General features: G+C 44.0%; 1 protein-coding gene across 1 annotated transcript in view; it reads right to left on the reverse strand.

Moving 5' to 3' along the window:
- LTC4S (leukotriene C4 synthase) overlaps nt 1–13,774 on the reverse strand; it is a 236,324-nt gene extending 222,550 nt beyond the window's left edge. Inside the window, exon 1 of the mRNA XM_077474284.1 lies at nt 13,631–13,774. The gene's annotated coding sequence lies outside the window, so the exon portion shown is untranslated. The remainder of the gene's footprint in view (nt 1–13,630) is intronic.
- Between the last annotated feature and the right edge of the window lie 384 nt (nt 13,775–14,158).

Consider the following 14,158-nt stretch of genomic DNA (forward strand, 5'->3'; position numbering starts at 1 on the left):
TGGACCAAGCAGGTTGTGTGTTAGTGTTTAGCAGACTGTGCGTCAGTCCCTATACCGCTGAAGGACTGCTGCAGTATAGGGCAGCGGTCAGCAGTAGTGCACGGCAACCCTATGTATTGTGGACCGATAGCGGTCCTTACAGAACAGCAGACTGTAACGCACTCAGGCCTATGTACCGTAGCACCCTATACCAAGTTACCAGTCCTTATAAGAACTTTTGTGGACCAAGCAGGTTGTGTGTTAGTGATTAGCAGACTGTACGTCAGTCCCTATACCAATGAAGGACTGCTGCAGTATAGGGCAGCGGTCAGCAGTAGTGCACGGCAACCCTATGTATTGTGGACCGATAGCGGTCCTTACAGAACAGCAGACTGTAACGCACTCAGGCCTATGTACCGTAGCACCCTATACCAAGTTACCAGTCCTTATAAGAACTTTTGTGGACCAAGCAGGTTGTGTGTTAGTGATTAGCAGACTGTACGTCAGTCCCTATACCAATGAAGGACTGCTGCAGTATAGGGCAGCGGTCAGCAGTAGTGCACGGCAACCCTATGTATTGTGGACCGATAGCGGTCCTTACAGAACAGCAGACTGTAACGCACTCAGGCCTATGTACCGTAGCACCCTATACCAAGTTACCAGTCCTTATAAGAACTTTTGTGGACCAAGCAGGTTGTGTATTAGTGTTTAGCAGACTGTGCGTCAGTCCCTATACCGCTGAAGGACTGCTGCAGTATAGGGCAGCGGTCAGCAGTAGTGCACGGCAACCCTATGTATTGTGGACCGATAGCAGTCCTTACAGAACAGCAGACTGTACTGCACTCAGGCCTATGTACCGTAGCACCCTATACCAAGTTACCAGTCCTTATAAGAACTTTTGTGGACCAAGCAGGTTGTGTGTTAGTGTTTAGCAGACTGTGCGTCAGTCCCTATACCGCTGAAGGACTGCTGCAGTATAGGGCAGCGGTCAGCAGTAGTGCACGTCAACCCTATGTATTGTGGACCGATAGCGGTCCTTACAGAACAGCAGACTGTAACGCACTCAGGCCTATGTACCGTAGCACCCTATACCAAGTTACCAGTCCTTATAAGAACTTTTGTGGACCAAGCAGGTTGTGTATTAGTGTTTAGCAGACTGTGCGTCAGTCCCTATACCGCTGAAGGACTGCTGCAGTATAGGGCAGCGGTCAGCAGTAGTGCACGGCAACCCTATCTATTGTGGACCGATAGCGGTCCTTACAGAACAGCAGACTGTACCGCACCCAAGCCTATGTACCGTAGCACCCTAGACAGACCAAGTTACCAGTCCTGATAAAGAGCTTTGTGGAACAAGTGAGTTGTGAATGATTAGCAGACTGCAGCAGAAGGGCAGCAGTCAAGTATAATATTCTTTCTATATTTGGAAGAAAGAATATTATACGTGTACAAGCCTATTACCGTACCACTGATACCAGTCCTGAAAAGAACCTTTGTGGAACTAATAGTAACAGCAAGTCTTTAAAATTATCCTCACTGCCTGACACACTGCTTCCTGCCTGTCCCTATACAAATTGGCAAAAAAGAGTAGGCTGGAACGATTAGCTGGAACAGCTCTTTTGTGGACCTGATAGTAACAGCTAATGATGATGATGATGATGATGATGAAGAAAGACTAATCTGGCTGAGCTGTCCCTAAAATAGCAGCATACAGCGCTCTGTCCCTTTATCTAAACTGACAAAAGAAACTCAGGCTGCTGACCTAACACCTATACCAGTCCTGAAAAGAACTTTTGTGTACCAAATAGCTAGCGTTTTCTCTGTCCCTACTCCACACAGGATCCTTTCCCTACAGTGACAGAAGAAAGAATGTAAAATGGCCACCGGATCGGGTGTATTTATAGGTTAGGGGGAATGTCCAAGTGTCCATGAGCTGTCATGTCTCAATTGGTTGTCCTGTAACACATGATAAACGTGTCACGAAAGGTTAAAGTTCTTGTATACATTAAACACGTAAGTCCGCCGGGGCGAACGACGGAAAAAGGCGTTCGAACCCGCGGACGGCGAAAGTCGGAAATTCGCCGCGAAACGACCGCCGGGCGAACCGTTCGGCCATCACTACCCAGCAATACCCTGACAATACTCTGCAATACCCTGACAATACTCTGCAATGCCCTGCCAATACTCTGCAATAGGATAAAAGAGAACAAGAGGTGCCTCTGGGTGTAGACTGTATACACTTTCTTTAATAAAAATCTGACAAGACTCCACAGCGTTTTGGAATGACCACACTGAGGCGTCTCTTTCCCTCCGTTACATGGGATTAGTACACCGCCTGATTATAACTGCTACCATGTGAGTGTTTTTTATCACAGATTTTATTAAAGAAAGTCTATACAGTCTACACCCAGAGGCGCCTCTTGTTCTCTTTTATCCTCTACAGTGCCACTGTAGTGTCACAGTTTGATGCCTATCACAGGATGGTGCGGAAGTGACGTTGTTGCGTACTGCGCATGCGCGATGCGCTCCAAACGCTCGAGCCGTGCGTTCCAACATAGTTTCGGCAATACAGTTCAGCGAAACCATCACATAATGTTACGGAAGTGATGTTACACACAACACAAACACGGGCCACGTTGTTGCGTACTGCGCATGCGCGATGCGTTCCAAACACTTGCGCCGTGCGTTCCAACATAGTTTCGGCAATACAGTTCAGCGAAACCATCACATAATGTTACGGAAGTGAAGTTACACACAACACAAACACTGGGCCGTTCGTTACAACACTAATACTTCCCTTGTTACCTAGTAGGTTTTGCATTGCTGGGACTTGTAGTGCCTATCCTGAGCTACATGCTTCAATGTTCAGTGTCCTCATCCCTATCCCCATGCTTCAATGTTCAGTGTCCATCCTTATCCCCGTGCTTCAATGTTCAGTGTCCTCATCCTTATCCCCGAGCTTCAATGTTCAGTGTCCATCCTTATCCCCGTGCTTCAATGTTCAGTGTCCTCATCCCTATCCGCGAGCTTCAATGTTCAGTGTCCTCATCCTTATCCCCCTGCTTCGATGAGGACACTGAACATCGAAGCATGGGGATAAGGATGAGGACACTGAACATTGAAGCTTGCGGATAGGGATGAGGACACTGAACATTGAAGCACAGGGATAAGGATGGACACTGAACATTGAAGCTCGGGGATAGGGATGAGGACACTGAACATTGAAGCAGGGGGATAGGGATGAGGACACTGAACATTGAAGCTCGGGGATAAGGATGAGGACACTGAACATTGAAGCAGGGGGATAGGGATGAGGACACTGAACATTGAAGCTCGGGGATAAGGATGAGGACACTGAACATTGAAGCTCGGGGATAGGGATGAGGACACTGAACATTGAAGCTCGGGGATAGGGATGAGGACACTGAACATTGAAGCATGGGGATAGGGATGAGGACACTGAACATTGAAGCTCGGGGATAAGGATGAGGACACTGAACATTGAAGCAGGGGGATAGGGATGAGGACACTGAACATTGAAGCAGGGGGATAGGGATGAGGACACTGAACATTGAAGCTCGGGGATAAGGATGAGGACACTGAACATTGAAGCTTGCGGATAGGGATGAGGACACTGAACATTGAAGCAGGGGGATAGGGATGAGGACACTGAACATTGAAGCTCAGGGATAAGGATGAGGACACTGAACATTGAAGCACAGGGATAAGGATGAGGACACTGAACATTTAAAGCTTGCGGATAGGGATGAGGACACTGAACATTGAAGCACAGGGATAAGGATGAGGACACTGAACATTGAAGCTTGCGGATCGGGATGAGGACACTGAACATTGAAGCATGGGGATAGGGATGAGGACACTGAACATTGAAGCACAGGGATAAGGATGAGGACACTGAACATTGAAGCTCGCGGATAGGGATGAGGACACTGAACATTGAAGCATGGGGATAGGGATGAGGACACTGAACATTGAAGCACAGGGATAAGGATGAGGACACTGAACATTGAAGCTCGCGGATAGGGATGAGGACACTGAACATTGAAGCATGGGGATAGGGATGAGGACACTGAACATTGAAGCACAGGGATAAGGATGAGGACACTGAACATTGAAGCTCGCGGATAGGGATGAGGACACTGAACATTGAAGCACGGGGATAAGGATGGACACTGAACATTGAAGCTCGGGGATAAGGATGAGGACACTGAACATTGAAGCACGGGGATAAGGATGGACACTGAACATTGAAGCATGGGGATAGGGATGAGGACACTGAACATTGAAGCATGTAGCTCAGGATAGGCACTACAAGTCCCAGCAATGCAAAACCTACTAGGTAACAAGGGAAGTATTAGTGTTGTAACGAACGGCCCAGTGTTTGTGTTGTGTGTAACTTCACTTCCGTAACATTATGTGATGGTTTCGCTGAACTGTATTGCCGAAACTATGTTGGAACGCACGGCGCAAGTGTTTGGAACGCATCGCGCATGCGCAGTACGCAACAACGTGGCCCGTGTTTGTGTTGTGTGTAACATCACTTCCGTAACATTATGTGATGGTTTCGCTGAACTGTATTGCCGAAACTATGTTGGAACGCACGGCTCGAGCGTTTGGAGCGCATCGCGCATGCGCAGTACGCAACAACGTCACTTCCGCACCATCCTGTGATAGGCATCAAACTGTGACACTACACCACCAGGAACCTGGTTTCAGTTTCCACCAGACGGCTGCCGGGCTTGGACTGTGTGTAGTGTTTAAAGAAGAAATACATTTTATTTTAATTTTTTTTCTGTTCCCCTTCCCATTCCATCCCCCCCCCCCTTCCCTTCTTTGCCCTGTTGTCTAGCTTTCAAGTGTTTTTTGGCTATACTCACAGTATTGTCATTTATTTTTTATTGATTTCTCTTGTGTATATGTAATTTGTCAATAGCATATGTTTATGCTTGTAGGTCCACATTTGGAGCACTATATATATTTTTTTTCAGTTTTCACAGTGAAAATTGCAGTAGGTTTTATGTTTTTCTTAGTGCCATATACTTGTATATACAATACTCTGCAATGCCCTGCCAATACTCTGTAATACCCAGCAATGCCCTGCCAATACTCTGTCTGCAATACCTAGCAATAATCTTCAATACCCAGCAATACTCTGCAATAGCCTGCAATACCCTGCCAATACTCTGCCATAAATTGCCATACCCAGCAATACTCGGTGATACCCTGCAATACCCAGCCATACTCTGCAATACCCAGCCATACGCGGTGTTACCCTGCAATACCCAGCCATACTCGGCCATGCTCAGCCATACTCTGTGATACCCTGCAATACCCAGCCATACTCGGTGATACCCTGCAATACTCGGTGATAGCCAGCCATGCTTGGCCATGCTTGGCTGTACTCAGCCTCTGTATGTGGCCAGGCTGTGGAAGTCTCACACATGTGGTATCACCGTACTCAAGAGGAGTAGGAGAATCTTTTTTGGGGTGTACATGCTATGTGTTAGAAATATTGTATAAATGGACAACTTTGTGTTAAAAAAAAAAATGCATTTTAACCACTTGCTGCCCGCCATATAGCAAAATAACGGTGGCAAAGTGGTGGCGGTGGCACGCATCACGGTGATCGTTGTTGCAGGGTGTCAGTCTGATGCCCTGCAGCTACAATTTCGGTAAAGAGCCTCCGACAAAGACTCTTTACTATGTGATCAGCCGTGTCCAATCACAGCTGATCACAGCGTAAATAGGAATAGCGGTTGATCAGCTTTTCCTCTGACGGGGGGGTCTGTGCTGATCGATTATCAGCGCAGCCCCCCTCCCGAGGATGCCCACACTGGACCACCAGGGATGCCACCAGACCACCAGGTATGCCACCCTAGACCACCAGGATGCCAATCAGTGCTCACAATGGAGGCCAATCAGTGTCCACAATGGGCATCACTGATTGGTATGCATTATTGTTTGGCACTGATTGGCATCCATCAGTACAATATAATACAATACAATGCCGCCTATCAGTGCCCATCCGTGCCACCTATCAGTGCCAATCCGTGCCGCCTATCAGTGCCCATCCATACTCATCCGTGCCACCTATCCATGCCCATCTGTGCCACCTATGCATGCCCATCCATGCCACCTATCCATGTCAATCCGTGCCAGCTATCAGTGCCAATTTGTGCCACCTATCAGTGCCCATCCATGTCGCCCATCAGTGCCACCTATCAGTGCCCATCAGTGCCGCCTATCAGTGCCACATATCAGTGCCCATCAATGCCACCTCATCAGTGCCACTTCATTGGTGCCTCCTCATCGGTGCCCATCAGTGCCGCCTTATCAGTGCCCCTCAGTGCAGCACCATCAGTGCTCATCAGTGAAGGAGAAAACGTACTTACTTACAAAGTTTTGAAACTGAAACAAAAAAAAATGATTTTTTTTAATTTGTTTAGCAAAAAATAAAAACCGTAGAGGTGATCAAATACCACCAAAAGAAAGCTCTATTTGTGGGAAAAAAATTATAAAAATTTCATTTGGGTACAGTGTAGCATGACCGTGCAATTGTCATTCAAACTGCGACATCGCTGAAAACTCAAAATTGGTTTGGGCAGGAAGGTGTTTAAGTGCCTGGTATTGAAGTGGTTAACCACTTCCCACCCGCCGGCCGTCATATGACGTCCTTGATTTTGTGCAGGGATATCTGAATGATGCATGTAGCTACAGGCATCATTCAGATATCAACTTTTTTAGCTGACGATTCCCTACACCATAAGAATGATCATAGCAGCTGTTCCACTGCCTTATCGTTCTTACAGGAGGCGAGAGGGGACGTCCCCCCCCCTCCCGCCGCCCTCTGGTGCTTCTACCAACTCGCCAATACGATCAAAACCAGAATTGTTTTTTTTTTTTTATTTCAGGCTTCCCAGCCTAGAGGTCAAATGTGGGGTCTTATTGACCCCATATCTCACTGTAAAGAGGACATGTCATGCCATATTCCTATTACAAGGGATGTTTACATTCCTTGTAATAGGAATAAAAGTGATCAAAAAATGTATTTTTGGGGAAAAAAGTGTCATACTAAAATAAAGTCAAATGAACAATAAAAAAAATAAAATAATTTAAAGCGCTCCTTTCCCCATGTGCTCGCATGCAGAAGCGAACGCATACGTAAGTCCCGCCCACATATGAAAACGGTGTTTAAACCACACATGTGAAGTATCGCTGTGAACATTAGAGCGAGAGCAATAATTCTGGCCCTAGACCTCCTCTGTAACTCAAAACATGTAACCAGTTAAAAAATGTAAAGCGTCGCCTATGGGTATTTTTAAGTAGCAACGTTTTGCGCCATTCCACGAGCGTGTGCAATTTTGAATTGTGACATGTTAGGTATCTATTTACTCGGCGTTAACTTTATCTTTCACATTATGGAAAAACATTAGGCTAACTTTACTGTTTTGTTTTTTTTTTAAGCAAAAAAAATTTTTTTTTTCCAAAAAAAAGCATTCGAAAAATTGCTGCGCAAATACCGTGTGAGATAAAAAGTTGCAACGACCACCATTGTATTCTCTAGGGTCTTTGCTAAAAAAAATATATATATATTGTTTTGGTGTTCTATGTAATTTTCTAGCAAATAAATGATGATTTTTACATGTTGGAGAGAAATGTCAGAATTGGCCTGGGTGCTCCAGAACGCTTGATAGTGCTCCCTGCATGTTGGGCCTCTGTATGTGGCCAGGCTGTGTAAAAGTCTCACACATGTGGTATCGCCATACTCGGGAGTAATAGCAGAATGTGTTTTGGGGTGTAATTGGTGGTATGAGAAATAACCTGATAATATGACAATATTGTAAAAAGAAACTCACCATGCCTCTTACTAAATATCTTGGAATGTCTTCTTTCCAAAAAGGGGTCCCTTAAGGTGTATTTGTACTTGTCTGGCATATTAGGGTCTCAAGAATTGAAATAGGCCATCAGTACTTAAGGCGTGATCAATTTTCAGATATTGGCACCATAGCTTGTGGACTCTATAACTTTCACAAAGACCAAATAATATCCACCAATTTGTACTTATTTTTACCAAAGATATGTAGTAGTATAAATTTTGGCCAAAATTTATAAGAAAAATTACTAATCTGCTAAATTTTATAACAGAAACAAAGAAAAATAATTTTTTTACCGAATTTTCTTTTCTTTTATAGCACAAAAAATAAAAAACCCAGCAGTGATTAAATACCACCAAAAGAAAGCTCTATTTGTGTGAAAAAAAGGACAAAAATTTCATATGGGTACAGTGTTCCATGACTGAGTAATTGTCATTCAAAATGTGAGAGCACCGAAAGCTGAAAATTTGTCTGGTTATTAAGGGTGTTTAAGTGCCCAGTGGTCAAGTGGTTAATGAGGTATCCATTATTAACTTATTGCTTTTAGTTCTGTTTAAGAGTGAATCTGTGTTTTTCTCATGCAGACTAAATTGACAGGTTCTCCTTAACCACTTGCAGACCAGCTTACGCAAATATCAGATATACTGCGGCAGGTTGGCTCTCCTGGTGGATAGCGGGTGAGCCACCCTGCGATCATGGTGAGGAGAGGCAGAACGAGGAACTGCCTATGTAAACAAGGCGATTCCCCGTTCTGCCAGATGACATGACAGTGATCTACTGTTCCCAGAGATCGGGAACAGTGATCTCTGTCATGTCCCAGTTAGCCTACCCCCCCCCCCCTACAGTTAGAACACACCAAGGGAATACAGTTAACCCCCTGACCGCCCCTTAGTGTTATCCCCTTCCCTGCCAGTGACATCTTTACATTGATCAGGGCTATAAAAATGCACTGATCAATGTAATAATGTCACTGGTCCCCAAAAAGTGTCATTTGGGGTCAGATTTATCCACCGCAATGTCACAGTCTCTCTAAAAATCACAGATCGCCGCCATTACCGGTAAAAAAAATAAGTCCCTAAATCTATCCGGTAGTTTGTAGACATGGTAACTTTTGTGCAAAACCACTCAATATATGCCTATTGCGTTTTTTTTTTTTACAAAAAAAAAAGTTTGGAGGAATATATATCGGGCTAAACTGATGCATAAATTTGTTTTTTTATATATTTTTTGGGATATGTATTATAGCAGAAAGTAAAAAAAAATTTTTTTTAATTGTTGGTCTTTTTTTGTTTATAACGCAAAAAATAAAACCGCAGAGGTGATCAAATACCACCAAAAGAAAGCTCTATTTGTGTGTAAAAAAGATATAAATTTTGTCTATTATATACTATATTTCACTTGTAGTGTGCCAATGTCGTCAGCGCATGGAGCGTGAAGAAACGGACCACCGTGCCGTTTCTACCCCCAGCGTGTGCCGTGGCTGAGTAACGTCACGCAGCTCTGGCCAGTCACAGAGCCGTAGTCTGCAGCCCTGGAAAGAAGAGGGTCAAATATGGACGTGGCCTGCACAGGGACAAAGCAGGCTTCATTGGCAGGTAAGTGTCATATAACGGGTTAGTATGCAAAGCTCTGTGTAAGATACAAGTTGCCAGAGTCATCAAGTTCTATTGACACATCACATGGTAAGCAAGCACTAAAATGTATTTTAAAAATGCAAGCAGTGTAAGTACCTGAATTTGTCCAGGTATCAGCCTTCTGCATTCCCTGTACAGCAGGACTGGAGTATGAGTAGAAGAAACAGCAGAAAGAATCAATCAGTTCATGCACACACAAGAAGCATGCTGACAGGAAGAGAAAGCAGAGTGACAGAGACACAAGTTCATCACTGTGCTTCTCTTTTTTCATTTTCCAGTAACAGTCTAGGGGTGGGTCCAAGATGACCTGGAATAAGAGAATAAAAAGAAAGAAATGGTTGCACTCTGAATTTCCAAAAAACTTGTTTGATGTACCTTTATTGTCACAAGTGTATCAGACAAACGCAGGACAAGCAGTTGATATGTTGTAATGTTTTTAACATGTCAGCTGAAATGTTTTTTGCATGTAGCGTAATCCCAAGTAGGTGGATTCTGGCCCCTCTTCCTTCTGGACTGCGGACTCTGGCTCTGTGATTCGCCGGAGATACGTGACGTCACTCCCACGCATGCGCACCAGAACCTTGATTAACGGCACAGACTAGGGAGGAAACGGCACTTCGTTTTGTTTCTTCCCCACGCATGCGCCTTTGGAATTTTCAGTGGACTACAAGTGAAATATCTCCTAAACGGTGCACATTTAGGAGATATTTCCACTACCTATAGATACGCCCTATTCTAGGCTTACCAATAGGTAGAAATCCAAAAAGTGGGTTTACAACCACTTTAAACAGCCTGCTTAGTGTATGCTAATTTTGTTGAGAACAAGCAAGTCATCGCTTGTGAAACATGTCAACTGCTTGTCCTGTGTTTGTCTGATACACTTGTGACAATAAAGGTACATCAAGCAAGTTTTTTGGACATTCTGAGTGTGACCATTTCTTCATTTTATTCGTATTGGACGGTGGTGAGCCGGGGTCTGCACTTGTCATCCATTTGCACCTGAAGATTTGCCTGCAGTGGTGCGTGCTCTTCTTTTGGTTCCTGCTGGGCTAAGAGGAAGTGGATTGAATGACACTGGCCATCAGATTTAGAACAACAATGGGTAGCGGCCCGGGTTGTAGTATAATAGTAAGCAATGGAAGTTCATACAATAGTCATTTGCACTTAAACAGCTCTGTGTGAGATGTACAGTCTATATTGATAGGGCAGCCTTGTGAAGGGAGTTGAAGCCACTCCAAATATGTAGAGAGAAACACAAAACAACAGGCGCCTCTTAGTAAGACTGATTAAGATTTAATAGCCAAATGCATTAAAAGCCTCACATGTAAGTATCTGTTATCAGGCATAGGGAAATCCAGTGTGCTCAAATTCTATCGCTGCAGTCAGTATGGTTGTATGCTCTGTTTGTCCATGCAGCTGACGTCCTGTTCCACAGGAGACTACCGGTATTCAGGCAGGATCCAAAGCGAGGCTTGGAGCATAGCCCGATGGTCACAAAGAGGGCAGGAGTGCAGATTTTGGTGAAGTGACATTACTGCTGTAAAGTGGCGCGTTTCTGGGCATGCGCACAAAGGGAATACACAAGGTGCCTGCTGCTTTTTCAGGCTAGGGTGTATAGGCTGTATGTGGCCTATTTATGTGCCTTGGTGGCGCTGCCACCTAATGGTAAAGTTCAAGCAATATGATAAGAGTAGGCCCACACCTTCCCACTTTAACAATATGGTATTTTCAGACCTCAAAAGGATGTGCTCTCGCACAACATCAAACGCTACAAACCTTAGTTGCATCAATCCCAAAGAACGGACAGCTCTCCAATCTTTAACCCAAAATAACAAATTGATAATCAAAACTGCCGATAAAGGTGGTGGAATCGTTATCCAAAATAGACTTGATTATATCAAGGAAGCGGCTCACTTACTTGCGGATTGCTCAACCTATTGCAAACTAAGCGTTAACCCATTGCCAGAATTTCAAATAGAAATCAATAAACTCATTGACCTAGCCACGTCACCTGCCACAAGTTATGGATTGTCCACTTGCCACGTCACTTGCCACGTCACCTGCCACGTCACTTGCCACAAGTTGTGGATTGTCCACTTGCCACGTCACTTGCCACAATTTGTGGATTGTCCACTTGCCACGTCACTTGCCACGTCACCTGCCACGTCACTTGCCACAAGTTGTGGATTGTCCACTTGCCACGTCACTTGCCACAATTTGTGGATTGTCCACTTGCCAAGTCACTTGCCACGTCACCTGCCACAAGTTGTGGATTGTCCACTTGCCACGTCACCTGCCACAAGTTGTGGATTGTCCACTTGCCACGTGACTTGCCACATCACCTGCCACAAGTTTTGGATTGTCCACTTACCACGTCACTTGCCACGTCACCTGCCACATCACTTGCCACGTCACCTGCCACGTCACTTGCCACATCACCTGCCACAAGTTGTGGATTGTCCACTTACCACGTCACTTGCCACGTCACCTGCCACGTCACTTGCCATGTCACCTGCCACATCATTTGCCACAAATTGTGGATTGTCCACTTGTCACATCACCTGCCACGTCACCTGCCACACCACCTGCCACAAGTTGTGGATTGTCCACTTACCACATCACTTGCCACGTCACCTGCCAAGTCACCTGCCACAAGTTGTGGATTGTCCACTTGCCACGTCACCTGCCACGTCACTTGCCACGTCACCAGATCATGTACCTAGTATGTGATCTGACACTTCCAGGTCTGGGGCACGCGTGTACCACAGACTCGATGTCTGGTGCCACCTGCTGCTTACACAGGCAGAACGACAATCTGCCTATGAAACCAAGTCAGATTGTCGTTCTGTCAGAAGGAAAGGTATTGATCCTGTGTTTCTGCAAAACAGAAACACGGATCTTTACCTTCCCCTAGTCAAAGCACCTCCCCCACAGTGAGTAAGCACAACCTAGGCACACAGTTAACCCTTTGATCATCCCTGATGTTAACCTTCTTAGCCAGTGCCATTAGTACAGTGACAGTGCATTTTTTATCATTGGTCATTTTATTAGTGTCACTGGTCCCCAAAAAGTGTCAGTTAAGTGTCTGATTTGTCTGCTGCAATATCACAGCCCTGCTACAAGTCCCCGATCACAGCCATTACTAGTAAAAAAATTATATAAAATAAATTAATTAAAATTAATTAAAATATCCCATTGTTTCTATAACTTTCTATAAATTTTGCGCAAACCAATCAGTACACACTTATTGGGATTATAGCATAGCAGAATACATATTGGCCTAAACTGATGAAGAAATTCGATTTTTTTTTATTATTATTGGGTATGTTTTATAGCAGAAAATAAAATATTGTTGTTGTTTTTTTTGTTTGTTTTTTCAAAACTGGCAGTCTTTTTTTGTTTATAGTGCAAAAAATAAAACTTGAGGTGATCACAATACCACAAAAATAAAGCTCTATTTGTGGAGGGAAAAAAAATATGAAATTATTTGGGTACAGTGTTGCACGACTGCGCAATTGTCTGGTAAAATAACACAGTGCCCTATCACGAAAAAAAGCCTGCTCATAAAGGGAGGGTGGTAAATCTTCTGAAGGTGGTTAAGGTACCATTTGGCAAAAAGAGATCAACACCCAGTCCAACCTCTACATATGCCAATAAATCTTTGGAGGAATAACCAAACACCTAGGAGATACCTTAGAGATACCTTTACCAATAGGAATAGACCACAAATGAACATGCTAAGCTGGTAAAATGTACAATTGCATACAACAACGGTATTACACGATTGTTCTGCTGTTATACTTCTCAACCCCAGTCTTATGGGTCACCTTTATAAGTGTTTCAATTTTTGAGTGGAAAAAAAAAAGTAGCAGCTGTAACAATAAATCAGATCCTAAAATACAGTGGCAAAGACTGCAAAAGGTTATAAAATACTGAACCTCTTCAATAAAAGCAAGGCAGACTTGGATTTTTGCTGAAAAATTTGATCATGTGTGTTTGCAACATAATTGATAAATCCCCTATTGTCATAAAACACTAGATACTGATAAATCTGACAGTATATTATGTGCATTCTATAATATGACAACTCAATAAATTCAGAATAATCTCAGAATCTTTACTTACCACGACTGTCCTTTCATTCAGTCTCTCCTTTGATATGTCTTGAGATATGTCTTGACAGTGAGAGTTTACATAAGAGTTCTGCAGAACTGAGAGTTATATATTGCTGCAGGAAACATGCTCCCAGTGTAAGCGTTTTGTATTGTGAGTTTTATTACAGGACATCCCCATCTGGCACACTGCTTTGGTCCCACTGTTCATAGTTAGAATCTGGATCCCACCTCCTCCTTTACACTTTTCGCTCTCTAATATAATAGACTGGGGGAAGACCGGTTCAATTGCATTGACAGTAATTAATCGTAATTGCTGATGTTTTATTTGATGTATAATTTATAGTTACAGAAATGTCACGTTTTTCTCTAAGTCTCGGTTCACACTGCCGCGACCTGAAAGTCATGCGACTTAAGGTGAGACTTTGCTAGGAGACTTTGCTAGGCCACTTGAGTACTTAATTTGAGGCACAATTCAGATAGTAGTCACCTTGAAGTAATACAGGAACCTTTTCTAAAGTCAGAGCGACTTCAGTGATGC

The sequence above is a fragment of the Lithobates pipiens genome, unplaced genomic scaffold, assembly GCF_037356315.1.
Source record: "Lithobates pipiens isolate NorthernLeopardFrog02 unplaced genomic scaffold, aLitPip1_a1.2 Scaffold_8, whole genome shotgun sequence".
NCBI classification, from domain to species: Eukaryota; Metazoa; Chordata; class Amphibia; order Anura; family Ranidae; genus Lithobates; species Lithobates pipiens.